At 41.1% G+C, this 27,859-nt stretch overlaps 3 non-coding genes across 3 annotated transcripts; 1 reads left to right on the forward strand and 2 right to left on the reverse strand.

Annotated features, from left to right (window-relative positions):
- Nucleotides 1–3,751: 3,751 nt before the first annotated feature.
- trnav-aac (transfer RNA valine (anticodon AAC)) lies at nt 3,752–3,824 on the reverse strand. Its single transcript has one exon. It is a non-coding gene; the product is annotated as a tRNA-Val (tRNA).
- Nucleotides 3,825–3,933: 109 nt separating this feature from the next.
- trnaf-aaa (transfer RNA phenylalanine (anticodon AAA)) lies at nt 3,934–4,006 on the reverse strand. The gene has a single exon. It is a non-coding gene; the product is annotated as a tRNA-Phe (tRNA).
- Nucleotides 4,007–24,361: 20,355 nt separating this feature from the next.
- Nucleotides 24,362–24,474, forward strand: trnal-caa (transfer RNA leucine (anticodon CAA)). The gene is made up of 2 exons: nt 24,362–24,399; nt 24,429–24,474. It is a non-coding gene; the product is annotated as a tRNA-Leu (tRNA).
- Nucleotides 24,475–27,859: the final 3,385 nt, after the last annotated feature.

The raw sequence follows: 27,859 nt of genomic DNA on the forward strand, positions 1-27,859 counted from the left end.
CTGTTAGTTCACGCACGGCTCTCGTTTCAGCTTCTGACATGTTCTTTAATTGTGAAATCAAGCCTCTTTCTTACAATTTCTCCAAAAAACACCTTTTTTTAGTAACTACACACCAGCTTATTAGTAGTTTTGTCTTTGGGGTTTTATATCTCGGTATAACATTAAAGTCGCACAATAATTTCGACAAACTGGCGGCTCCCTTTTCTCCTCCTTGGGAGTCTTTTTACCTCCCATTTGGAGCACTCGCACTTCTGCATGCATGCTTCGCGAGTTATTAAATCAAATCTGTCTCCGCTGTCCGTAATATCAGGAAAGCATAGTTGTACATTCTTGGCAACACCAGGTTTTAACCCACTCAAGTAAATTTGTTTTATTACTGTGGAAGTATCTTCATTCACTTCCTTCTCATCGGCTAACCCCAAGTATACTATCCATAAAGCTATAAACCTTTCTGTAAAATCTGAAACATCCTCACTTCCTTCTGCTGACATGCTGTTACTTTTCTCTAATCAGTTTTCGGTGGGTAATGCTCTTTCAAAAATCTCCACACTAATTCCCACCCTTCTCCTAGATTCTCTCTTAAGGCGTTCTATTTCTTCTTTTGCTGTTTCTTTTTCTGCATATATAACTTCGTTTCGTTCAGCCATTGCTTTTAGCTTTTCCATCAGAGATTTTTGCGTCTCATCTATGATATTCTGTTGAATTCTCAAATATTCCTCTAAATATTGTTTATTTTTATCCAAATGTTCATACACTTTTCTACATTCCTGTTCAGCCTAAATTCCGTCTGACATATTTCTTTTAAGTTTCACTTTGGATTAATCAAACTTTTTTTTTTCTTCACACCAAACCATTTTCACGTCTCCCACGCGCCCTGCGGAATCCCCAAGTCGAGACAAACTGACGAACTATCACAATTTGGGAACACGGACCAGGTTCCAAATCCTGGCTTTAAACACACAGTTGAATCGAGTTACCATTTCGGCTCTTCTGCGAGTACAGTTCTAGTTACTACCTTCAGCCGTACTGCAGTCGTGTACCAGGATGCAACACCTGGATTGTTTCGCAAGGGCAGGGCGAGACGCTATTCCTTCAGCAATCCCTTTTTTTCTACCCCACCTTCACAAAACAGGATTCTAAAACACATAAACCATTAACTCATTTTTCTGTTGTACTCGCTTCAGCTTCAGGAAAACCCTGAACCCACCACAGCAACATGGAGAGGACAAGGGACTTTTTAGAAAAGAGGAGTCCTTACCTCTTTTTAGAAGCGGCCGCCTAACTTTTCCTCTCCATGTCCGTGTGGTTTAATTTAGATGGATACTTCTTCATCATTTGGGTTACATATCCGCCAATCTGCCTCCTCCTTTTTAGAGGACGTTGTAAACCTTTAGGAACAATATGATCTAGCAACAAGGTTATGTCACTGTAATTAGGCTTAAGACAATCAAGAACAAGGCGCTTGCCTTTCTTCTAAATTCTTTACGATCATCAGGCAATTAAGGAAAAGACTTAACTAATGCAAATAATTCACTAGGAGACCAATGTCAATGTACTGTACATATGTGGGAGTTCCTTCTGGACCTGGAAAAATGCACATTGGTATTTCACAAACAAGTGGCTCCGGACCGCTTTCTAATTTCGGTGGAGACTTTTTCTTTTTAGTACGCATGGCCATGACTTTAGCTGCAGCTTGCTGTTCTTTAGTTTCAAGACTAGTCTTTTTTTTTAAGCTTCCCATTATTTCTGTGATTCCTCTTTCCATTAAATAAGTTTTCCAATTCATTTTCTTTCATTTCTTCTCCTTCTCTTCTAAGTTTCCCCTTCTTCAGGAAACTTCTTTTTCCTAATTCAACTTTCCTCTGTCCATTCTGATTCACTTCATAGTTCCTTCATAGTTATGGGCCCCTAATTATCATATATAAATTATGTGCAAGTTCCCTTACACCTATTACCCTAGCTTTACAGTTCATGAACATAATTTTTTTCCCTAACCCAGGCTATAATTGTTTCTCCGAATTTGTCGTACGTGTACTTTTGCTGGACTGCTCGGTCCCATTTTCGTCTTTGAATTTTAATTTCCCATTTTTACCGATCGGTGCCTTACTTAGAACCTTATCACATTAACTACTCCGCAGAGCAAAAACCACACGTCTGTGTTAAGATAAGTTCTTTATATGAGTCCCAGACTCATCAAACCCGCGTGAGAACACCCCTGTGGCTCGCTTCTCAAACTATTTATTTTTAAGGATCACTTACTGGCGTCAGACAGCTGCCAATTCTCCAGACGCGTCTCTGGAAGGATAAACAGTTTATCCTCCGAGGTTCGTCCAATTTTGCTAAAATTGTCCGGGTCCGGATGGAGTTTCAGCAGCCGTTCGCGTTTAGGTTTGTGATCCCGTACGAGCCCCCAAACTGTCATGGAAATATAACTGTCAAGGAAGCCACAAGAGAGAGTTCTCACCTGAGTAAGGTCTTTATTTCAATATTGCAATATTGGGAGCCCTGCTGCCACTTCGCCAAGTGCATCAGAGACTCAATTTGTTACAAGCAGTACAGGGTTTTTATAAGACGTTGCGCTGTAAAAAAGTTCAGCACTTGGTCCCTTCTAAAACTTCCCCTTTCTCTAAGAGAAAACAGATTACATCATAGAGCGAGAGAAGAAAAACTAGATTTGTTATTCAAAGCTTATCAGTTACTTTCAGCTAATTCTAATGACCCAGACAGCATATATTGTTTTGGTACATTGTCTTCTAAACTAACCTAAACAGTGTACTTTGTTGACGAACTGTTTTCTAAAATTCTGCATGCACTGTAGCACAGCAGTTACATCCTTGAAATATATTATCTAAAAGCACCAATATATTTTTTCAAAGCTCTCTACATTTTTAAGAATCAATTTACTTATTAGATTTCCACTTCACCGGCATCATGCAAGCAAACTACATAAATATGAGAAAACACGCAAGAGAGTTGTCACTCAGAGTGTCGAAGGGTCGATGTATACTGGGGCTCAGTTGAAATGCAACGTCAGGCCTTTTCCGAATTATGTCACACGAAGAGAGCACAGCCCTTTCCGCCCTGCCGCGTGTGTCTCGGTAACTCGATGTGATCGTATAGTGGTCAGTACTTTGCGTTGTGGCCGCAACAACCCCGGTTCGAATCCGGGTCACGGCAGAATAGGGGTGTCTGCTTTTACTACTCGCACGAATGAAGGCAAAAAAAAGCCAATCGATGTGAACGAACGGTGCTTTACAGAGGATTACTGCCTGACTGGATCGTTGATGAACGACAGAGGCCACTCCGACCTCTTCTCGGTTTTCTTCAATTACTTACAAAGGATCTTCTTCACATTCGCCCATGCAGGGGAAGCCAGTTACACCAAAGCAAACGCAGGAAAGTGCATTTCAAGCAGAGACCAGGAGGGACTTGTTTACACCGAGAGTGGGCGGAGAATGGAACAATGCGCCCAGCCCTGTTGCTGCAGCCGATTCTTGATGAGCTCTTGGGCTCACTAAGAGGCCCCCGCTGGATGCTAATCTTTCTGTTGTTCTTGCAGGTCCTGCGCTGCTTTTGAGCCGACAGAGCTCGCCCTGGTCTGTCGGCACAGCCCAATTGCAAATGATCGGCTCCGTGTACAGAAGGAACGTGCGTTTGGTACAAGAGTGAACGAAGGCACCGGAAATACATTGGGAACAAATGACCGGTTGCTCAAGACCTCTGTGAAGTACAGGAGCGTGCAAAACGAGGCTGTTTCCGCCCGGTCTCGAACCGGGGACCTTTCGCGTGTTAGGCGAACGTGATAGCCGCTACACTACGGAAACCTGCAGGGACTGCTGCTGGTGTCTCGCTTGCGTTTTGGGCTGAGAAAGGGACGCGTCACTTTAGGAAGGGGGCGCTGGAGAGAGGAACAAAGGGCGCGATGAAACAAAATGCCGAAACCCGGGATCGAACCATTGACCTTTAGATCTTTAGTCTAACGCTCTCCCAACTGAGCTATTTCGGCGGTGCGCAAAGCCCACAGCCACCTGCTCCAGCCTTCCTGTGTTGTGGCATGAGCGCACCAAGAGTAGCGGGAGAGTGTTGCAGGAACGTCACTCAGAAGGAAAGCCACCCAGCTGCGCCCTCTGAGCTCTGTCCAGCGCATCTTCCTCGCATGGACTCCTGCCTGCGACGGGCAGGAAACAATTAGCAAGAACAGAACGACACCCCATGGGTGTCTCATGACCGCACCTTAGGTTGTGACACGTGCAGGTGTGAGGGGTTGCCGGGCTACTTTGGAGCAGAGCTTGGGCGGAGGGGGGGCGGGAAAGCAGACAAAGAGGTGACACCTCAAGTTCTGCACGATCACAGCTCTCCGCCGCCCCAGGCTTCCGCTCGATAAGCTACTGGACACACCCGCCCCTCCTCACACAGACCGTGGAAAAGCCCCCGAGTGGGAGGGCTCTCTCTTCCTCCCAGGAGCTCTTGGACACGACGCACAGACAGGGCGCGGGGAGCCGCCGCCTGCAAACACGGCTCCAGGCAGGACTCCACTCCGCAGGAGCTGCAGAGCAGAGGAGATGAGGGCAGCTTAGCTCCTGTGCAGAGACCTGAGCTGTTGTTGCTGCGGACGCTGTCTTTTCTGCACTCGGGGTAGGAGTGAATGTTGAGCACATTGAAGCGCTGCGACATGCACTGTACAGATCCCGCCACTACTGGGCCCGATTTCCCCGGATCGAAACCGGGCGGAAACAGGCCCATTTCATTTGTTGCCACCCACACTGTTTGGGGGTTCGCCTAGCGCTGTGATCGAACAGACCCACTCACCTCTTAGTGTGGCGGGATCTGCACAGTGGATGTGGCAGCGCATCCTGCTTTCACTTCAATGCGCGTCCTGATGTACCCTGGTCTCCCGCGTGACAGGTGGGGATACTTGCCACTATACTAACGAGGAAGACATCGCTCTCTGCTTAGTGTGTAAAACACTTACTTGCAGCATTGTGGGTGCTGTGGTTTAAATGCTATTGGTTTGTGAACAGAATACCCCTATCCCAGTGCATTGTGCCACATTAAATAAAAGCACGAGAAAAAGAGATTCAGAACGCAAAGCTGTGTCAGTGTTCTGTGTAAAAAATCGGTTTGAACATCATGGGAGCTGTTTTTAATAAGCTGCTGAGTAAAGAATATTTTAATCTTCCTGCTGTCAGTAGTATTGTGCATATAGTTGACTCTTACCTGAATGAAAACAGGACGTAAAGGAAGGGTTTCAGAATTCAGACAAAGCTTTATTCCTGTGCTTACAGTCCGAGCAATTGGAGACTGCGCTATTCTGTTGCCTATGGTCATATACGGGTTTTTCGCATGAAGCCGTATTGAACAGTATTTCTCGCGTTGTGAACTTGTGTATACAGCGGTCCCCCGGGTTCCAGTTAGTGCGTAATTACGCATCGATGAAAAACCGGAGGTTTAAAAAAAGATAATTAGCTCACTGATACTTTGATGTAGAGGCTGTGGAAATATCCACGTCGTGGTCTTTAAAATGCATTTGGTTTGAAGGCGTTCTGTGCTTCCGTTGCGAAGATATGGACAAAAGAATATTCGTGCTTGTTCCAAAAAATGTAATATAAACGAAAAAGTAAAGGCTGAGAAAGCATTCACAATGTATTTTATGCACAAAGCAAGTATTCTCGCGATTCTAAGAGGTTTCGTGTAAACGCTACAGGCGTGGCAAAATCGTTTTCGAACGAAAAACGTTTCAGCAAGATAAAATTGCAGGATAAACACATTTTTTTCTTTTTCGTAGCGCTTGTGTTTTGTGTTTTGTTTGATTTAGCGAATTTTATACACTTTATTTCTGACACATGACTTAAAAGGCTGGTAGAGTATATTTAATACAAGAGCGCTGAACAACAATTTTCATCTATCGTATTGTCATGTTTTTTAAAAAAGCAAGTTAAATGCATATATAGTAAATGTTTTTTTTTTCATATAATAGTGTTTATGGTCTGATAAACGTAATTCATTATTTAACGGACATTTGGTATAATTAAAAAAAAATACTCATTCACGAATGTAAACATTTTTTACAATAACGTGTTCTATTGTGATCTTGCGCCCCATGCAGCAATATCACCAGACAGTTTAATGGTCTGTCGTCCTTTTACAGTTCTGGGTTTTATTCTGTCTTCAGATGCAACAGATGTATTTTTAAAATACGTAAATAACAATTCTGGTGCAGCAAAGCATTCTGATTAATTCAGATTCACTCTTCACGTGTGTTATAGATATCATATAATGTTTTTGTATCCACGCAAAACCTCGCATGAAGTTGATAAACTTTGCTTGTAACATATTTAACAAGGCACAGTGCCAAACTATTAAAATACATCAGAAAAGAACCCGAACTCATCTAATTGATGTATTTGAAACGAACGGGTGGGAGACTTTAATATGGCGTTCTGGAAATTCACTTTTAGGAGTTTTCGGAAGTCTGGACCCAGATATACAGTGAGGGAGGAGTGCTTTGACTTCCTGCTTTCAGCTCGTGCATTGTTTCTACGTGTGACCACCAACAGAGAGAGCTTTATCGGTTCACAGAAACGTCCCAGGAGTTTTCTGGGTTAAGATGGAAGAATAAATTTAATAAATGGAGATGTTATTGCCGCTGGGGAGTATGAAGGCGGTTTAGCGAGGCGGTGGAGTGTGGAGGGAGGAGACGCGCATTCCGCACGGGCAGCGCAGAGCAATGAGTCACACCTGCTGCGCGCTGAGTCCTGTCCTATATAACCGCTGAGCCCGGACACACAGCCTCTCCAGCCAGTGCTGGAGTTTTTTTTTAAATAATACTTCAGAAAGTGCAGGAACTGACTCTTTTGCTCAGTTGAGGCTATAGGAATCTGTGTTTCTTTTCAGGCTGTCAGGAATAGCGCTTATTATATTTTTTTTTTTCTCAGACTAAACAGTCTCATTGGGCTGAATTTCAGTTAAACGCCTAGTTTAGGAAGATCAAGAATGAGTTGGGGAAGACAGAGGTGGAGACTAATGGAAGTTATGAAAGCCATTAATGGGTTGTCTCTGCTTGAGCTTGATTTAGACCTTCGTAGTGTAAAGTCTAGGGGTTAATTGCAACAAACTGAAAGTGAAGTACTAACAGGCGTTCAACCCGTGTTTAGTACGCAGCTGTGGTCTGAAGTTGTGCTCCACCTTAAGTCCAATTGCAACGAACGTTGCTGCTATGCTTAGTCCACACCGTACTAAACCTGTTCTCAATTGCAATGAACACAGAGTAATAGTTGTTGCCCTCTAGAAGTGACTAAACTAGTGAATTATTTTAAACCACCTCTTAATATGGCTTGAGCAACTTAGTACCATACTTGGTGTAACGATGAATTGCATTAGAAGGCTCCAGAATATAGTGGAAATAATAGTTACCACATACTGAATTTATGCATCTGCTTGAAAACATTGTAATATTTAATTAAAATTGCTTAACACTCATACCACATTTATTCATAATGAAGCTGATTAATGTGTGTATTTACAAAAGTGACATTTACTAATTATGTTGAATGTTAATCATTACTAGTAGCTGTGAAGTTTAAGGTGCTAGGGAGTGAAGAGAACAGAACTTAAACTATTATTTATATAAATGTAGCGTGAGGCTTTAATATGTTCTATAAAATCGAGGAGTCAACTGGATAGATTTGTTAAATATTTTAGTGATGGGTCTCCGTATTTGTGGTTATTGGAGGAAAGCAGGGATGAGGAGGAAATAGGTGGCACCCAAGTATGTTAAAGGAAAAAACTCAGCATCTTAAGTGATTTATGATGGTTTACAGTCCCTTTTCTGTCCTGTGGCTGTGATCCAATGACTGTGTTGAAACAGCCAGGGTTGTGCTACCTCTTGATGGACTGGTATGCAAACCAAATGACAGACAAGCAAAGCGTTGTTTACCAATTCTGAAAGCTCGTTCAATGTGGCTTCTTGTGTTTTTATGACTCCTGTTATAGCGCTGGTCTTGTAATGTTGTTGGATTGTGCGCAGGTGTCAGAAGATACCATCATAAAGGATAGGCACGACTTGGCAAAACAACATGCCAGCAAGCACTTCCCCACTTTGAAAGGAAGATGTTGGAACTGATTAAAGAGCTTAATCTGAACTGATACAGGAGAGAGAGAGAAAATCAAAGTTCTGAAAAGTAAGCACAAGGCACACCCTGCTAAAGAAATGTATTGCCTTAAAAAAATGCTTAGAAGGTCAGAGGAACAATTGTTGTGTTGTTTTTTTTTTGCTCAAGTATTTTTATAAGTTTAATTTCCAGTTCTGTTAAAAATAAAACTTAACTTTACTGATTATTAGTCGGTGTCTTTTGTAACGATTTAGCTGTAATGATGTCTGCTTATTCATCTGGAGTGTTAAACAAAATTAATTCTGCAATAATACAGTAGTGTTTAATTTCAAATGGACAGCTGCTGTTCTCATTTGTTTCATGACTAATTATAATTGGGTATCTCATTAATAACTATGTAGCCTCATCAGGTGAATTGTCGACTAAATGCAATTCTTAAATTAAAAACTAACTGATTTGTCAGGAAATTTCGTTTGAATATAAATGAAACAGAAAAGTAATTGTATATTAATGTGGCCTACATATTATTCTACTAATCAGAAGTGTTCTGATGTACAGTCCTCTCCAGTTCGGGCTAATTAGTACAACAAGGCCGAGCCCTTGGAACCGGATTAAGCACAAGTTGAGCTGAGCTCCAACTTTGTTCCACATGTTTTTTGCTGCAATTGAACTTGGAGCGGGAGATGATCTCCAGAATGTACCATACTAACTTAGTACGCGGCTGTGTTTTAACTCGGGAAGTCCATTGCATTTGACCCTATGGGTTTATATACATGGGTTTCTCTGCATACACTACCATAAGGGAGGAATGGTGAGTTAGAGGGAGGGCACCAGTTTGGTTTATCAACAATTCACCAAACTGAGTAGAACTACTCAGTTCTCACAAAGTCTAGGCTAGGTGTTACACCCCACTGTGTTTATGTAGATTAGACAGTTCTACTTGGGGAGGGGAAGGAACTTTCAGTTTTCTGGTGTCATTGTTACCGTAAATTCTCCTATAATACGGCAAGCAAAATAATAGTATCCGGAATTTCCGCAAGGTGGAGCTAATAAAGCTCAACCTCTCATGTTTGAGCTGTCGCCATCAAAGTCTTTAACGAAGATATTACTAATAGTAGTAATAATGAATGACCTTGGACGAGCTTTAAGTGTAAACTCAAAGTATTGCCCTGGTCAACATTCTTTTTTTCATTGACCCTCTTTGTAAAAGTAACACCACAGCATTTCGCAATCATGCATTTGTTTCCAATCATGCAAAGTACAGTAATTTTTGAGAATCAATTCACCAATGCTTTCACATGCTCATAAAAGAGATTGATTTAGGAACATAAACATATTACCGTATGCAAACTGTACTGTATACAGTATGTATATGTATATTTAATGTCTTAACTGTGCCCTTAAAGTATTGAATATTTATATGGAATTTTACCACTGAAGGGAAATCTTAGTGCCTGAGCATAAAAAGAATAGGAGCATACTGCAACGCGTGTGAAGGCCATAAACGATATTAATTTTGGAACTTAAACATACAGTATATGGCTGGTCTCGGTACTTTAAAGAAAACATACACACCAGTATTCCATTTCTCCCTAAACATTTTAAGCATCGAAGTCTTTAACTAACGTGATACCGAAGTCAACAAGCATACTTTTAGAATTTGATTAAAAGGGAATATAATATGGAATCGCGTATCTCAAGAAATTAATAACGATATGATTATAGTCGTGTACTGCGACAGGGCTGTGTAGGGCTGTTTCGCCTCTCTTTTCATGCGACTTCCCTTGTAGCCCACTGGTCTACGTGCCCGATTACCAACTCACGGGTTGTGTGTTCAAATCCAGCTGGTGCTGGACTTTTCTTTTAACAAACATTTCTTCGAAAAAATAGAATAGGAATATTATGGACAATCCATTGACTTTTATATTTCAAAATATCACAACATGATCGATTCTAAGTCATTTTTGATAACAATGAATAGTCACCTTCTTCCCTTCTGACAACGGTCCCTGCTTCTGCTTCCTGCTTCTATTGTGTGTGTAATAGAGTAAATTTTTATAGAGAAATGGAGGCTGGACAGTATGCGTTACAATATAAACATTTATATTGATTTAAATCGTGTTTTGATTTAAATCGCAAACGCATGTTTAATTATATGTGTTTTTTAATCATAATCAGACTAATGCAACATAAATTGATACAGTATCTTTGTCTTCTAAGTATCTTAATAAACTTTCAGCATAGCTTTCTACCCGTTTAGATTTATTTTTCTTGGGATTTTGGGATCAAACGTGGAAGGATTAGATTGTAATCGTTTTCTAAAACGTATTTGAAAAATAAAATCTATACCTGCCCAGACTGTACGCCTTCCTAAACCCCACCCTGACCACTTTCACTCCTGTCCTGCTCTTCCCCGCGCACCCCAGCCGGGCACTCTTCGGCCTCTGCCCGGGACGAATGTATATTTTGATCTTTACACCCGGCATGGCACCGAGGGAGCGTCTGCATTTATAACTTAGTTTTTAAAATTAGTCAAGCAATATGAAGATCTCCTTTTACTTTTAAGTCCCTTAAATACATTGAGCACAGCTTTCTCACCACTTAAGATTACTTTTTGATACCATCCTTACACAAAGCAGGAACTTTCCGATGACTTACAGTACAAGTGGAAAGATTACAGATTTTAATCGTCTTTAATTTTGTTACGTTATACGTTTTAGGAACATTTCATCTAAACAAACACCACAAACTATTCTCGATTGTATTTCTGAATGTTATGTTACATCTACAGTAGTTCACTGCTTTAAATACATCGAATTAAGAAAGTTAGATGTAGCACTTTAGATCTTTTTTTCTGAACCAGGGAAAATCTGATCATGTTTCTCTATAACAATAATAAAAAACATTATTTTACATATCACCTTTAAAAGTGGCATCTCAAAGCAAAAAAGTAGATGGGAAAAACAGTTAAAAGGGACCAAAGTAAATACCAGACAAATGCAAACGCGTTTTTAATAGAAATGCTTTTATTCATTCAGCAGAGAGTGAGAGGGACATCCAGCAGAGAGAGACACACACACAGGTTTCCATTGACAAACGTAATTGTTTTTTTACATTCCTCTTGTCTAACAGGAATGTTTTGTTTGTGGACAGACTGTTAGACGAGAGGAAAAGAGCACCTCCTTCTACGAAGCATTTCGTTGATCCGATCACGAATTATTTTCCAGTCGCACAAAGTAAGGGTTGAGAATCTCCGATTCACCATGCTACTAATGGTTTCCCGGAGATTGCAAGGCAAGGCACTTTTGCCTCTGGACCCATCGAAATTTACAGACGTGGTCCACCCCCAGTAAATTTTAAAAGTCACAAGATTTCGAAACATGAGGGCGGCGTAGCAGTCGGCTCTTGCTTTCCCGTCTATGCCGATGCACTGCAAGTACAACCCCCCCTCCATCTCCTGAGTGATGGGTAGCAGTTGGACATCTGGGAGAATTATTCGTCCCACTGGCGTCTGTGAATTCCGCTGTGCTTCCTGGGGGGAGATAGAAGGCGGGGACAGCATCAACCAATTCCCATGCGGTGGTGAACGGAGAGGCCGGGATGGAGTGTCCTGAGGCGGTGTGTGCTCTGCGGGGGGCAGAGCTTCCGCCAGGCATTGCAACCTGCGCGGCGGGGAGAGGCACTTTTCGGGAGACAGCTGCTCCACTGTTTGACTGCTGGAACATACTGTCTCCTTCCTCTGCATTTTCAGGAGTGTCTCTAGCCTCCCAGTCCTCCCCAGTAATGCATCGTACTGCTCCCGCTGCTGCCGAAATGTCTCCACACAGATGCTGCTTCTACAGGTTGGCACCCTGGCCAGTGGCCGAGAGCAGAGACCCACGGCCTGTGGCAAAATAACATAATTCATGTAAGAAATAAAGTCACACAGTAGTATTCATCAGTCGCGGAACAGAAGTCAAAATAAACTTTTCTTTTTCTCCGTCTTACCGCTTTCTTTTTTACTGTCCTGGTGGTAGATCGTTTCGCCCGTGCGGTGTTTTCTTGAAGAACAGGCTACGAAGAAATAATTATAATTGAATTTAAAATTCAAAACGGCAATAATACCTTGTAATATACGCTGTAATCACGTATTTCAGATGAAGTCTGCTGTATTTGCTTACCCTTCGCTCTTTGGAAGCTGGGGCGGCAGAAGCACCCCGTCTCTTCCTGTAAAAGGTCTTGGTCTCCATACTGTACTGTGGTCGCTGTAGTGCAGGTTCGCAGTTTTTTTTTGTGATGGGAGCTCACCCAATCCCTTTGTGTATTTATGCTATATTCACATGTACGGCTAGAATGTTCATTGTCTTCCAATGAAAGGCGGGTGCCTCTTGCCGAAGTCGGGAGACATTAGAGGCTTGCCACACCCGGACTGTTAAACCAACGCATTAGCACGTCAAACCCCTTTGAGGAGCCGGGTGCAATAATTGTTTTGTCCCTTGATTTACTGATCTGCATTAATTATGGAAATCGAGTTCCTGCTCTTTGCAGACGACCTGGTCCTGCTGTCGCCCACAGAACAGAGGCTGCGCCAGAACCTGGCGCTGCTGGAGCAGCACTGTCAGACCTGGGCGCCGACAGTCAATCTGGACAAGACCAGAGTTATGGTTTTCCAGAAAAAAAGCCAGACCTCAGGGAAACAGGTACAAATTCACACTTAACAACACATTAACACCTAACAACGGGAGCAGGGACGAATAAGCCCAGTACCCACTATTGTTAAACATACAGAAAAGAATATTAAAGTATTGAATATTAGTATTGGCTTTAGTATTAGCCATACAGAACATTAAAGTGCCCCTTTTCCATTCAGCAGGTGCCTGAGCCGCTGTGTCCTATCTTCTGACAGTCACCGTTGTGAATGTCTGTAGAGTGTATCTTATTTTTAGTACTAAAATAAATACTTAGTACTTTAGTACTAAGTACTAAAATACTAGTACCGAGGGAGCGTCTGCATTTATAACTTCGTTTTTAAAATTAGTCAAGCAATATGAAGCATCTCCTTTTACTTTTAAGTCCCTTAAATACATTGAGCACAGCTACTCACCACTTAAGATTGCTTTTTGATACCATCCTTACACAAAGCAGAAACTTTCCGATGACATACAGTACAAGTGGAAAGATTACAGATTTTAATTGTCTTTAATTTTGTTACGTTATACGTTTTAGGAACGTTTCATCTAAACAAACACCACAAAACTATTCTCGTATTTCTGAATGTTATGTTACACCTACAGTAGTTTACTGCTTTAAATACATCGAATTAAGAAAGACTTTAGATCTTTTTTTCTGAAGCAAGGAAAATCTAATCATGTTTCTCTATAACAATAATAAAAAACTTTATTTTACATATCACCTTTAAAAGTGGCATCTCAAAGCAATACTGTAGATCGAAAAACAGTTAAAAGGGACCAAAGTAAATACCAGACAAACACAAACGCGTTTTTAATAAAATGCTTTTATTCATTCAGCAGAGAGTGAGAGGGACATCCAGCAGAGAGAGACACACACACCGGTTTCCATTGACAAAATTGTTTTTTTTTCAATTCCTCTTGTCAAACAGGAATGTTTTGTTTGTGGACAGACTGTTAGACTAGAGGAAAAGAGCGCCTCCTTCTACGAAGCATTTCGTTGATCCGATCACTAATTCTTTTCCAGTCGCACGAAGTAAGGGTTGTAAAGCGCTGATTCTTATGGAATGTGTTCCGCCGGGGATTCAAAAAAATTATTTGACAATTTTTTTTTTTCAATTCCTCTTGTCTAACAGGAATGTTTTGTTTGTGGACAGACTGTCCACAAACGTGAGACTGTCTTTCTCAGACTTACATTCCCGAATGTCCCCCGCCCCGGTCAACAATCCTAGGAAGAACACGAAACAGCCTGTTAATAAAATTTTTACAATTTTGTTCGGTCAGTTCTTCCTCCCAGAATTTACAGATTGCATCGATCAGTTCCTGCTTTGTGACGGGCTTAGCAGTTTTCGGAACGTAGTCTTTCAACGAATGCCAAACCATCTCTATCAGATTTAGATCTGGGGATTCGGCTGGAGTTTTCACCCAGTTCACTCCTTCTGCTATAAGCCTCGCCCTTGCTGCTGTGTGTTTCGGATCGTTGTCTTGAAAGAGACGGTGCCTTGATCCAAACTGCTCCCTGATATATGGGGCAGCATGCTGTGTGACCACAACTTCCTCGAAGAATACACGGTCCATAATTCCATCGAAAATAAGAAGTGGTCCCGGGCCTCTTCTAGATATACCCCCCCAGACGTGAGCCTTCAGTGGATGTTTGGGCTTTGGCTTGTCCACATATCTCCCCTTTTTGCAAAATGCCATTGTTGAATAGTGTTCCAGAGCCACTGTTGTTTCGTCGGTGAAAAGTACATCCTGAAATGCCTCCCCCTGTTCAATCCATTGGAGCGCTTGCTTGAGTCTTTCCTCTTTGTTTTTTTGCCTTATCATGGGGCATGTGTTAGTTTTTCTGTATCTCCATCCAAGCCTCCTGCGTACTCTTCTTATCGATGTCGGGCTAATGTTCGCACCGAGGTCAGCCCATAGCCGTCTTTGGACTTGCATCGCCGGTAGTTCATCATTTTCATCAGTCAGTTTGTCGACAGCTCGCACAATAAGACTTGAAAAAAAAGAGATCAGCAGTTAGTTTTAAAAATAATGTGCGTAGTTGTATTCACATGCAAGAAAGGTATTTTTAGAAATTTATTTACCTTTGAATCGTCCTCGGTTTTGATTCTCTTTGCCTCCTCTCCCCTTCATAATGCCGTCTCACTGTGCTTTCAGAAACGAAGATGTCCAATCGAAGCCAACTGCTGTACAATGTCCCGTGTTGACTTCCCGTTTCTTTTCATCTTCATTATTTGGTGTGAGAGAGTCTTCGTGATTTTAGTCATTGTCCGTCCCCTTACCAAAGCGATACAGTGGTGCAGCTTGAATTCTGTACCTATATACTGTATGGTATGGTACAGATAAAACTTACACCATACCGATGAGCTAATGCCAGGTAAAGACACTCCTATTTTATTTAAAACACAATACGCCAGGAAATGTGTCTGATGCATTAGCAAGTTAAAACAATTGGGTCGAAAACCTGGGCGTAACACCATTTCCTTTTTCTGATCATTCGCTTTCTGGATACACATTTCACCTGTCCTGTTCTTTGTTTTCCTGGTTTGCTGATTATGCCTGCTGTGGTCCACTCCTACCCTCACACCTAAAGAATACTATTTTAAATTTCTTGGCGCAGTTCATTAACCCTTGTATGTGCTGTCCGCGCCCAAAATGCAATTTAAAAAAAGTCAAAAACCGCGCTCAAAATGCAATTTAGAGCTTAATAAGATACACTCCACAGGCATTCACAACAGCAACATATGAAACGTTTATTTTTTAATCGCTGTCTAAGGAAATCTCAGTATAACTTTGTTCATGAACAAACAGTGGCATGTTACATTATTATTAGTTTTTTTGTTAACAAGGCTCGCCAGCTAATGTGAATTGAAACCTGTCTTGCTAGCTTTTAAAGTCGTGCATGTGTAAACGACAATTGAAATAGTTTGAAACAGTCTGTCCACAAACAAAACATTCCTGTTAGACAAGAGGAATTGAAAAAAAAAAAATGTCAAATAATTTTTTTGAATCCCCGGCGGAACACATTCCATAAGAATCAGCGCTTTACAACCCTTACTTCGTGCGACTGGAAAAGAATTAGTGATCGGATCAACGAAATGCTTCGTAGAAGGAGGCGCTCTTTTCCTCTAGTCTAACAGTCTGTCCACAAACAAAACATTCCTGTTAGACAAGAGGAATTGAAAAAAAAAACAATTTTGTCAATGAAAACCAGTGTGTGTGTCTCTCTCTGCTGGATGTCCCTGTCACTCTCTGCTGAATGAATAAAAGAATTTTATTGAAAACGCGTTTGCGATTGTCTGGTATTTACCTTGGTCCCTTTTAACTGTTTTTACAGTCTACAGTATTGCTTTGAGACGCCACTTTTAAAGGTGATATGTAAAATAAATTTTTTTATTATTGTTATGGAGAAACATGATCAGATTTTCCCTGGTTCAGAAAAAAAGATCTAAAGTGCTACATCTAACTTTCTTAATTCGATGTATTTAAAACAGTGAACTACTGCAGGTGTAACATAACATTCAGAAATACAATCGAGAATAGTTTTGTGGTGTTTGTTTAGATGAAACGTTCCTAAAACGTATAACGTAACAAAATTAAAGACGATTAAAATCTGTAATCTTTCCACTTGTACTGTGAGTCATCGGAAAGTTTCTGCTTTTTGTAAGGATGGTATCAAAAAGCAATCTTAAGTGGTGAGTAGCTGTGCTTTAAGGGACTTAAAAGTAAAAGGAGATGCTTCATATTGCTTGACTAATTTTAAAAACTAAGTTATAAATGCAGATGCTCCCTCGGTGCCGCGCCGGGTGTAAATATCAAAATATACATACCCAACACTGATTGTACCCATCTGTCATGCAAATAAAACACCTTGAATTGAATTGAATTGAGGGAGAGAGGGGGGAAGGGGGAGAGAGATAACCAGGACTCAAGGCAAATAAGATACAATCCACAGGCATTCACAACAGCAACATATGAAACGTTTGCACGTATAGTTAAGTTATTACTTGGTTTTCAAAGTGCAATGAAATACAATATTGTTGTTGTTGCTGTTCTGGTTGTTTTTATCCTGTAAAGCGTTTTGAGAAGCCACCTTTAAAGGCGATATATACTGTAAAACTGCTGATTCTTATGGAATGTGTTCCGCAGGGGATTCAATTTTTTATTTATTTTTTAATTGCGTATCTAAGGAAATCTCAGTATAACTTTGTTCATGAACAAACAGTGGCATGTTACATTATTATTCGTTTTTTTGTTAACAAGGCTCGCCAGCTAATGTGAATCGAAACCTGTCTTGCTAGCTTTTAAAGTCGTGCATGTGTAAACGACAATTCAAATAGAGAAAAAAAGACCTGAATGACAAGATTTAATTAATGCACATCAGTAAATCAAGGGACAAAACAACTATTGCGCCCGGGTCCTCAATGGGCTTTGACGTGCTAATGCGGTGGTTTAACAGTCCGGGTGTGGCAAGCCTCTAATGTCTCCCGACTTCGGCAAAAGGCACCCGCCTTTCATTGGAAGACAATGAACATTCTAGCTGTACATGTGAATATAGCATAAATACACAAAGGGATTGGGTGAGCTCCCATCACAAAAAAAAAAACTGCGAACCTGCACTACAGCGACCATAGTACAATATGGAGACCAAGACCTTTTACGGGAAGAGACGGGGTGCTTCTGCCGCCCCAGCTTCCAAAGAGCGAAGGGTAAGCAAATACAGCAGACTTCATCTGAAATACGTGATTACAGCGTATATTACAAGGTATTATTGCTGTTTTGAATTTTAAATTCAATTATAATTATTTCTTCGTAGCCTGTTCTTCAAGAAAACACCGCACGGGCGAAACGATCTACCACCAGGACAGTAAAAAAGAAAGCGGTAAGACGGAAAAAAAGAAAAGTTTATTTTGACTTCTGTTCCGCGACTGATGAATACTACTGTGTGACTTTATTTCTTACATGAATTATGTTATTTTGCCACAGGCCGTGGGTCTCTACTCTCGGCCACTGGCCAGGGTGCCAACCTGTAGAAGCAGCATCTGTGTGGAGACATTTCGGCAGCAGCGGGAGCAGTACGATGCATTACTGGGGAGGACTGGGAGGCTAGAGACACTCCTGAAAATGCAGAGGAAGGAGACAGTATGTTCCAGCAGTCAAACAGTTGAGCAGCTGTCTCCCGAAAAGTGCCTCTCCCCGCCGCGCAGGTTGCAATGCCTGGCGGAAGCTCTGCCCCCCGCAGAGCACACACCGCCTCAGGACACTCCATCCCAGCCTCTCCGCTCACCACCGCGCAGGAATTTGTTGATGCTGTCCCCGCCGTCTATCTCCCCCCAGGAAGCACCATTTACAGAGCGGAATTCACAGACGCCAGTGGGACGAATAATTCTCCCAGATATCCAACTACCCATCACTCAGGAGATGGAGGGGGGGTTGTACTTGCAGTGCATCGGCATAGACGGGAAAGCAAGAGCCGACCGCTACGCCGCCCTCGTGTTTCGAAATCTTGTGACTTTTGAAATTTACTGGGGGTGGGCCACGTCTGTAAATTTCGATGGGTCCAGAGGCAAAAGTGCCTTGCCTTGCAATCTCCGTTAAACCAATAGTAGCATGGTGAATCGGAGATTCTCAACCCTTACTGCGTGCGACTGGAAAAGAATTAGTGATCGGATCAACAAAATGCTTTGTAGAAGGAGGCGCTCTTTTCCTCTTGTCTAACAGTCTGTCCACAACAAAACATTCCTGTTAGACAAGAGGAATTGAAAAAAAACAATTTTGTCAATGGAAACCGGTGTGTGTGTCTCTCCCTGCTGGATGTCCCTCCCACTCTCTGCTATATGAATAAAAGCATTTTATTAAAAACACGTTTGTGTTTGTCTGGTATTTACTTTGGTCCCTTTTAACTGTTTTTCCCATCTACTTTTTTGCTTTGAGATGCCACTTTTAAAGGTGATATGTAAAATAAAGTTTTTTATTATTGTTATAGAGAAACATGATCAGATTTTCCCTGGTTCAGCAAAAAATATCTAAAGTGCTACACATAACTTTCTTAATTCGATGTATTTAAAGCAGTGAACTACTGTAGGTGTAACATAACATTCAGAAATACAATCTCATATTTGAAAAATAAAAACGATTACAATCTAATCCTTCCACGTTTGATCCCAAAATCCCAAGAAATATAAATCTAAACGGGTAGAAAGGTATGCTGAAAGTTTATTAAGATACTTAGAAGACAAAGATACTGTATCAATTTATGTTGCATTAGCCTGATTATGATTAAAAAACACATATAATTAAACTCGCGTTTGCGATTTAAATCAGATGACGATTTAAATCAATATAAATGTTTATATTGTAACGCATACTGGCCAGCCTGCATTACTCTATAAAAATTTACTCTATTGCACACACACACACACTAGAAGCAGGAAGCAGAAACAGGGACCATTGTCAGAAGGGAAGAAGGTGACTATTCATTGTTATCAAAAATGACTTAGAATCGATCATGTTGTGATATTTTGAAATATAAAAGTCAATTGATTGTCCATAATATCGCTATTCTATTTTTTCAAAGAAATGTTTGCACAAGCTGGATTTGAACACACAACCCATGAGTTGATAGTTGGGCATGTAGACCAGTAGGCTACTAGGGAAGTTGCATAAAGAGAGAGGCGAAACAGCCCTACACAGCCCTGTCGCAGTACACGAATATAATCATATCGTTATTAAATTCTTTAGATACGCGATTCCATATTATATTAGCAGAAAAGCTTAAAACTACCATTTTTTCACACGCTATTTCACATGCTAGTTATATACTTCGATGCTTAAAATCGTTAGGGAGAAATGGAATACCGGTGTGTATTTTTCCTTTAAAGTACCGATTCCTGGAATCTGACCGGCTGACACCCCTCTGAAGTCGTTCCATAAAATCTGGTATACGGAAAAGAAAGTGTTGCTACATACAAGTATCTTTTAATACAGTCTTTGCTGTGCTCTTGAGGATCCTTGTGATATTTTGAGCTCTAGTTGAATGATAAGTGTCGCATTTTAAATCATTTTCGTAGTTAGAAATTATGAAACGCCCTGTTAAAAGCAAGAAAGTTTTTATGCCCGTTGAAGTAAAACAAAATGCCTGACAAAGTATGGCTTGGACAGATTCCAAGTGCTTGTACAAATGTGCTAAAGAAATTATACTTTGAGTATACAGCTTGTCCAAAGTCATCCATTATTAATACTATTAGTAATATCTTCGGTAAAGGCTTTGATGCATAAATATTTCTGATAAAGGTAGGTTGTGTACTTTTGTCCAACTGAGCAATCTTGCTTTCATAAAATATACCAACATTTTAATGACTGATGATTAACATGCTGTAATACACAGTTCAAAATTAAAAGCTCAAATGCTGTACATGAGAGGTTAAGCTCCCACTGGCGGTTTTACAAGGTGACGCCGGATAGTTTCCGGGATGACACCAAATGACGCGATTAACCGCGTGATACTGCGTGACACCGCGACACGCCCACCGGGGTATGCCGCGAAATACCCCACCCATTTTGAATTGCTGCATCTGTAATACCTTGTGATACATGCAAGACATCTGTAAACGAAGATGTAATTACAATAAAATTGGCAATTCACAGAAAACCACAATTTGTATAATATTATTCCTCGATATCAATGATCAATTAAAGGATTTGAAGAAACAGCAGCAATAGCAGATGATTTTGGTTTTGAACCCATCTTTACACCTCAATAATCCATTTGTCCTCGAAAAAAGAAAAGACAGGCATATTTTGAGTCTCATAATTATATGTGAATATGTGAATAACAGTTTAACCCCAAATGTCTGTAATTGTGATTCTGTTAAAATTCAAAAAAGCATCTATCAATAGTAAGAAATTATTAAGAAAGGAAGAAATTGTGTTATTTCATAAACTGTAAGACATGAAGACATTTACAGGTTATATCCTTTGCTTTGTCTTTTAACACAAGTGTTCAGGATCAAAACCCATATTCGGATGGTTGTGTTTCTCTTGTAATCATCAAATGTCATTGTTTTGTCCGTCAGTTCTTTCTCGAGTTGTACCATGGATATTTTATACCATCAATACTTTTCATGCTCTTTTGCATTTTCTTTCACATACAGAAAAAAACTCAAGGCGTTCTTGTCACTGTGCTACACAGTACAGGACATGCAGGGAGGAATTCGCGCAGCTTTCAGCTCAGTGCGGAGTCCAGAGGGAGGACTCACTCAGTGAATGATCTCTCAGGAAATCCCGGGTGAGATTCAACATCCCGGGTGAGGTTTTTCTGCAACAGCCACGACAAGTGTGAAGATGTTCTCTGGATTTCCTGAATGTGGCTTTAAATTAGTTCACATTCTTTGGTAGTTAACAGAACTAAATAATTTGGAGGTACATTTAAAACTTCAGAGAACACTGTAGCACTTCGAGTTTAATTGTGTAAACCTGGCTCTCTATGAACACGAGCAAAGAGTTCTCACTCAACAGAAGACTGCGATGTGAGCACAGTAACATAAAGCACTTGGAGAAACCAGGGATTGAACCCAGGACCTCATACATTTAAGACAAGCACTCTACCACTGAGCTACATCCCCAACATAGACGCCTGTGGAAGTGACTTAGAGATGTGCAGGTGCTCACAGAACACAATCCATCTTTTGCATCTTTTAAGTGCTCTTGATTAAACAATGCATAGAAAAACAGCAGTACTGATGATTTTCATGGACTGATGCACACTTGTTCTGTACAACTCCAGTGATAAAACCTTGTCTGTAAATATTGTAGAACGTAAAAGGGTGAAACAACGCTCCAACTGCAGGAATGGTAACAGAAAGGATCATTTTCTTATTTAATATGTCCTTTTGAGATGCCTTGTCAACGCACACAGACGTTAGAGCTGAACAAATATTTTGTACACAAGACGGCAGTGCGATATTAGAATTCCTGTCTTCTTGATGGATTCAGACTCCTTCTCAGAGGTCCATGCTCGCCAAATAAGTTTACAGCTGTAGCGGCAATGCTTGTTAATAAGACAGAATTAAGCGTTGCTGTGCTTTCCTAAATGAGGCCCCATCTCACTCTCCCTCTCTGTGGTGCAACCACAGAGAAAGTATTCATGCAGGCTGATTTAAGATGTTTTCTTTTCATAAGGGACAGCTCCCAAACGGAGATGCACTTAGCTAAGCCTGGCTATCATGATCAATGGTCATCCATTGGCGCCTATCTTTCTAGGGAGTGCCGATTGGATATCTGGACTGCATTCCTAAGCGTCAGGAGTAAGTGACTCATATCTCACTTTGATCAACCAATCAGGGATTGGCAGGGCGTGGTAACACCACGTGGGTCTCCAATGCCCGCCAAAATCTCAACCAATCAGCACACATCTGTGTCTTGGTCAAAAACGGAGCGCAAGCTCAGATCGGGGCTCTCCTTGGCCATTTTCGGGCATCCTCAGAGACAATCATGTGACAACTGCTGTTGTCTGCACTGGGACTTGGACTTTGTTCTAAGCACGAGACCGAGGATCCCGTACGTACTCAGAATTCTACCAACGTGAATGCTCCGCTTGATCAACGGCAGCCTACAGTTGGACCCTTGTCGACAACCTGAATAGTTTATTCAGAAGCAGCACTGGTCCGGGAACGAACCAGCTTCTTCCCGGGCAAAAGAGTGACTTGTGAGGACTCGCAGTCACACTCTGTGCATAGAGACTTTCTACTAGTCAGCCGGACTGCTGGTAGATCTCCTCGGAGCAACGACTGCCCTGCGCGCCGCAATCAGATTCCTCCGCCCGTCCAACTCTGAGCTGCACCTCGACTGGTTGGTAGGTAGCCAGAGGACGCCGGGACAATGCCCATTGGACAACCGCTGGAACCGAGGCTGCAACAGAGCCTGTCAGCTGGTTTGGTGTTCGTGCCAGGAAATTCCAAATCCATACACAGCGGATAAGTAAACCCCATGTTCTACATTGCGTCTCGAGAATTCAATTGTACCTCAACATAAGTTGTTATCAATTTAATTCATGAGTATTGCATTTACTTCCGAGTTTAGAGTAACAGTGGGTAATAACACTGATTAGCGATTTGGTAACCGAACGATATATATTGACATATATTCTCTGTTGTGTATCTCTTTGTGTTTGCATCTCTTCTAGATTATATACCTTGTGTATTGATAACCCTCACAGTAAGGTCTGCCGCTTGTATCCAGGCAGACTGGTATATGTTTGGTGCACAATTTATATTAATAACTGTATCTCGTGTATTGAACCCGTGTGTGTGCGTTGTTAGTTGTTCTGACAATTGATTTTCTAAAAGCCACAACGAATCACCTCGTGATTACTGCTGCAATGAATAATTGTCTCAGTAAACCCATCAAACCTCTACACAGCTAAGGAAGAGTAGCTCGGAAAATACCCAACTCAACAAGCGAGCGCGTTGGTTGCTCTTGATCTTAATGCAAGGAGCTTTTTTTTTTTTCGCATTAATGATTATTAACCAGAAACAGCTGCACAACTGGTTGCATTTGTGATTATGTCACTTCTCTGCTTCAGCAAGGTCAATAAAAGACTCTGAAAGTAGTAGAGAAAAACTGAATTAAAATCATATAAGCAATTCTGAGCGATATCTGCATACAGGCAATCCAATAAGAACATTGAAATCTTTGAATGTCATCTCTCTATATATTGCGCTGCTTTTTACTTGGAGTAAAACTATTGGATTGAAGGGTTAAAATGTATTGTTGTTATTTGGAGAAATCAATGAACTCGTGATTTTATATGTTTTAAAAGACGGTCATGCGCACAGAAAAAAGACAGTGCTGATTATTTTTCTGGAGACGGAGCACTGATGACCTATCCGAGCCAATTGATAAAGCCCACCCAGTGGATACTCTAGCAGAACGTGGAAGAACGTTCACCATTGTAACCAAGGCAACCACAGGAACAACATCAAGAAGCACAATTAATTCCCCATTTAAATCTTTCGTGTAAGGTATGCCATGTGAAAGCATGAAGTAAATCCCCTGATCTCTTTTGAACATGGATAAGGTATTTCTGATGGAGCGCAATGAGCAAAGATTTAATAAGCTACTCCTGCCGATGATTCAGCTTAAAGAAGTAAAAGCTTCACAAACAAAAGCAGCTCGCTACCACAGCCAATATTAAATATACTTGGTGGCACATTACCATTTGCACTGGCTCAAAAGTGGTCTCGGCAGACGTTGTTCCCTACGTAAAGCTGAAAGCGCCAAAGAGCATTTCCATTGAGAAAAAAAAATCTTTCTTGATGTTAAACATAGAGAGCCTGCCTTTTAGAAGTTCTCCCTCTAAACACCTTGTGCAGCCTCCCGACAGACTAACAAAAAGCACCTTTTCACCAACTCAATTTATAATACGCCCCTCAAAACTCACAACCGAATAACAATCCATCCGTATATTTGATTTCCAAGATCCATTCAAGGCAACTTGGCTCTTCGCAAGCAAATAATTTCAGGGAAGAAACTCAGTTTAGTCAACTACTGGTGCATTCAGCACACCATTTGCTTTCACTTGTCAGGGTGGCCGAGTGGTCTAAGGCGCCAGACTCAAGGACGTGTGTCTTTCCAGTTGGCTTGGGTGTTCTGGTCTCCAAATGGAGGCGTGGGTTCAAATCCCACTCCTGACAGCTTCTGCTTTTACCTCTCTTGAATTGTTCCAGTGCTACAGTGAATGACTGAAATATAAAAGCAGCAGAAGAAAGCAAGCAACTCAGTGCAATTTGTGAGTATTCTGCACTGTTAAAATGCACAGGTTTTCATACTTTTTGGAATTCGTAGCTCAAGAAGTCACTCCTGTTTCATTTTCTATTCACCAACTCGATTTGCATTCCGCCCCTCACACCTCACAACAGAATAACAAACGGCTTCATGTGCCACAGCATTCCCCTGTAGATTCGGTTTGCACTATGAATTAGGCGACCCCGAATGAAATATTTTAGTGTTGGCTCAAATGTGAGGAATTTCATGAACCCTCAAAAAGGAACGCTTGCAGAAAATGCCAGCAATTCAAAGCGTGTAGGCAGCATGAACAGACCAATTCTGCAATTTCTTTTATCGCGGGCGGTGCTTTCTGAGTCGATGGCTCTGCATTAGAAATTAGAAGTCCTGAACTCTAAACACGTTCTTGCCATAACTGCTACTCCTGCTGCTACTCCTTCGTCCTCGAAAAAAGAAAAGACAGGCATGTTTTGAGTCTCAAAATGATCTTCTGGATCCACAAGAAACATGTAAATTTGATTGATTCCGCAGTATTTTGGATGTACTGTACTTATAACTTCCATTGAAGAGAGATTTCATCAGTTGCATGAAATGGAAACTTTCGACTTTTTGTCTGGTATTGAAAATATGTTTAAAAAAAAACATAAACAATTTTCTAACAAACAACTCATGAATTATTGCCAGGATCTATATTTAGTGCTCGGTAGTGATAACACTGCTGATATTGATTGAGTAGAAATCTATGATGTATTGACAGCTTTATCTGAAGCGAGAAGTCCTAGAACGCCATCTATGAAGTTTTAGGATTCATTCCAAGAAATGCCTTTTGTTTCCCACCCCAACTGCTGCTTTGGCATTACACATTATGTGAACATTACCAGTTTTGGTAGCTTCTGGGCACGATTTTCCTAAACTGAAACTTAAATTATAAAGAAAGTAAAAAATTGTTTTATTACATAAACTATAAGACAATGAAGAGAGTTTACTTCGCTTTTGTTCTTTTGACTTAAGCGTTCAGGATCCGAACCCATCTGCGGACGGTTGTGTTTCTTGAATCTCTTGTAATCATCAAAAGTCGCTGTTTTGTGCTTCAGTTTTTTATCGAGTTGTACCATGGATATTTTATATGATCAATACTTTACATGCTCTTTTGCATTTTCCTTCACATACAGAAAAAGTTCAAGTTGTTCATATCACTGTGCTGCACATTTACGCTGGACCACCTGTAACAGTACAGGACACACAGTGAGGAATTCGTACAGCTTTCAGCTCAGTGCGGAGTCCAGAGGGAGGACTCGCTCGCTGAATCATCTCTCAGGAAATCCCGGGTGAGATTCAAAAGGTAAACCTGGCTCTCTATGAACACGAGCAAAGAGTTCTCACTCAACAGAAGATTTCAATGTGAGTACAGTTATATAAAACACCTGAAGATGCCAGGGATTGAACCCCGGTCCTGTGGAGCAGTAAGTGACTTGTAGCGCTGACATAAGAGATACTTACATAAAGTGCTTTTACTGACCATATTACAAATCACAGGAAGTAAGGTCTTGAAACATTGGGCAGTAGTGGGATTTAAACCCATGCCCCTGAGAGAGTGGAGCCTAAAATCCAGCATATTAGACCATTCAGCCACACTACCTCTGGCCCCTTCTCCTTTCCTCTCGTTGCTGAGTATAGGTGCCTTCATGCAATTGAGCCAGGTTTGAATCCCAGCCAATGCATCTCCAAATCTTTTCAAATGAATCTGTGATCTTGTAGCACATCCTCTGAAACCAGCAATCGAAATTGGAAACGTCTTCTTCAACACTGAAAAGCTCAATTAGGATGAAGCAGTAATACACAGGACAGCAGTACCATATCTGTTCTTGATTGATTCAGACTCGTTCTCAGTGGTTCTTGCTCACCAAATAACTAAAAAGCTGAGGAAGAACGCTACGAAAAATACTAATCAAAATACAAAATAATAATCAGTATTAACCAGAAACAGCAGAAAAACTGGTCACAATTGTGATTATGTCGCTTCTCTGCTTCAGCAAGGTCAATAAAGGACTCTCTGAAAGTAGTAAAGCACTAAAGCACTGCAAAACTGAATTCAAAATCATATTAGGAATTCTGAGTGGTGCCTGCTTACATGCAATCCAATACGGATGTTGTCTTTAAATAAGAATTCTCTATGTTTCCCTGCCTTTTCCCTGGAGTGAAACTATTGGATTGAAGGAATTCTTCTGACAGGTTTACAAGGTCCCGTTGATATTTGGATAAGTCTATGAACTCGTGATTTTTATATACTTTAAATAACTGCCATACACACAGAATAAAATGACAGTACTGATGATTTTTCCTGAGATGAAGCACAGCTTATCTTTCCAAGACTGCTTATAAAGGCAAGCCAGTGGATACTCTAGCAGAACATGGACAAACGTTCAGCTTCGTAACCAACAAATTCCCCATTTAGATCTGACATGTGAGGTATGCTTTGTGATTGCTTGAAGTGAAACCCACAATCTCTTTTGGACTTAGACAAGTTATTTCTGATGGAGCGCTATGCGGAAAGACATAATCAGCTCTACCCCTGAGGATGACTCGACTTGAAAATGCAGAACATTAACGTTTCACAGAAAAAAGGAGCACAACCGACATTAAAATTGAGGGCGCACTGTGATTTGCACTGACTCAAAAGTGATCTTGGTAGACAAACTTCCCTGCTGAAGGTGGAAACGATAAATTGTGTTGAAAAGAAGAAACGCTTTTTTCTCCCTGCTTTGATGTTAAGCTGATAAAGTAGCTTTTAACACATTGCTCCATTTGGTGGTTGTAACACAAAGACTCCTAGCAGCAGTGGGATTCAAGCCCACACCCCCAAAGAGACTGGAGCCTTAATCCAGCACCTTAGACTGCTCGGCCACGCTACCAACTGGGCTCTCTTTTTTGGTCTCATTACTTGCCTGGAGGAAGCCGGGTGGGTTTTGCTCTTGTCGCCCAACTTAGGGGCGTTATGACCGTGGAACCGACTGCACCTGCTTTTTCTGAGATGCTTCCCCTCTCATGGCGAGATCTCGACTTCTTTAACACCTCTGGATAAAGATCTTCTGTGGAGCAGGTTTCAGACCTCTGCGTACAGCACCCTTGATGTCATTTTATTTTTAAAGCAGCCGCATCTGGAAAGTTGTGTCTTTTACTTTTTATTTGAACAACAAAACTACATACAATACAAACAAGAGCACATATAACGTATCAAGAAAATCGTCAGGGGCACATGCTATAATACAATTACACTTTATGAAAAACGATTAC

The sequence above is a fragment of the Lepisosteus platostomus genome, chromosome 5, assembly GCF_059453375.1.
Source record: "Lepisosteus platostomus isolate fLepPlt1 chromosome 5, fLepPlt1.hap1, whole genome shotgun sequence".
NCBI lineage: Eukaryota > Metazoa > Chordata > Actinopteri > Semionotiformes > Lepisosteidae > Lepisosteus > Lepisosteus platostomus.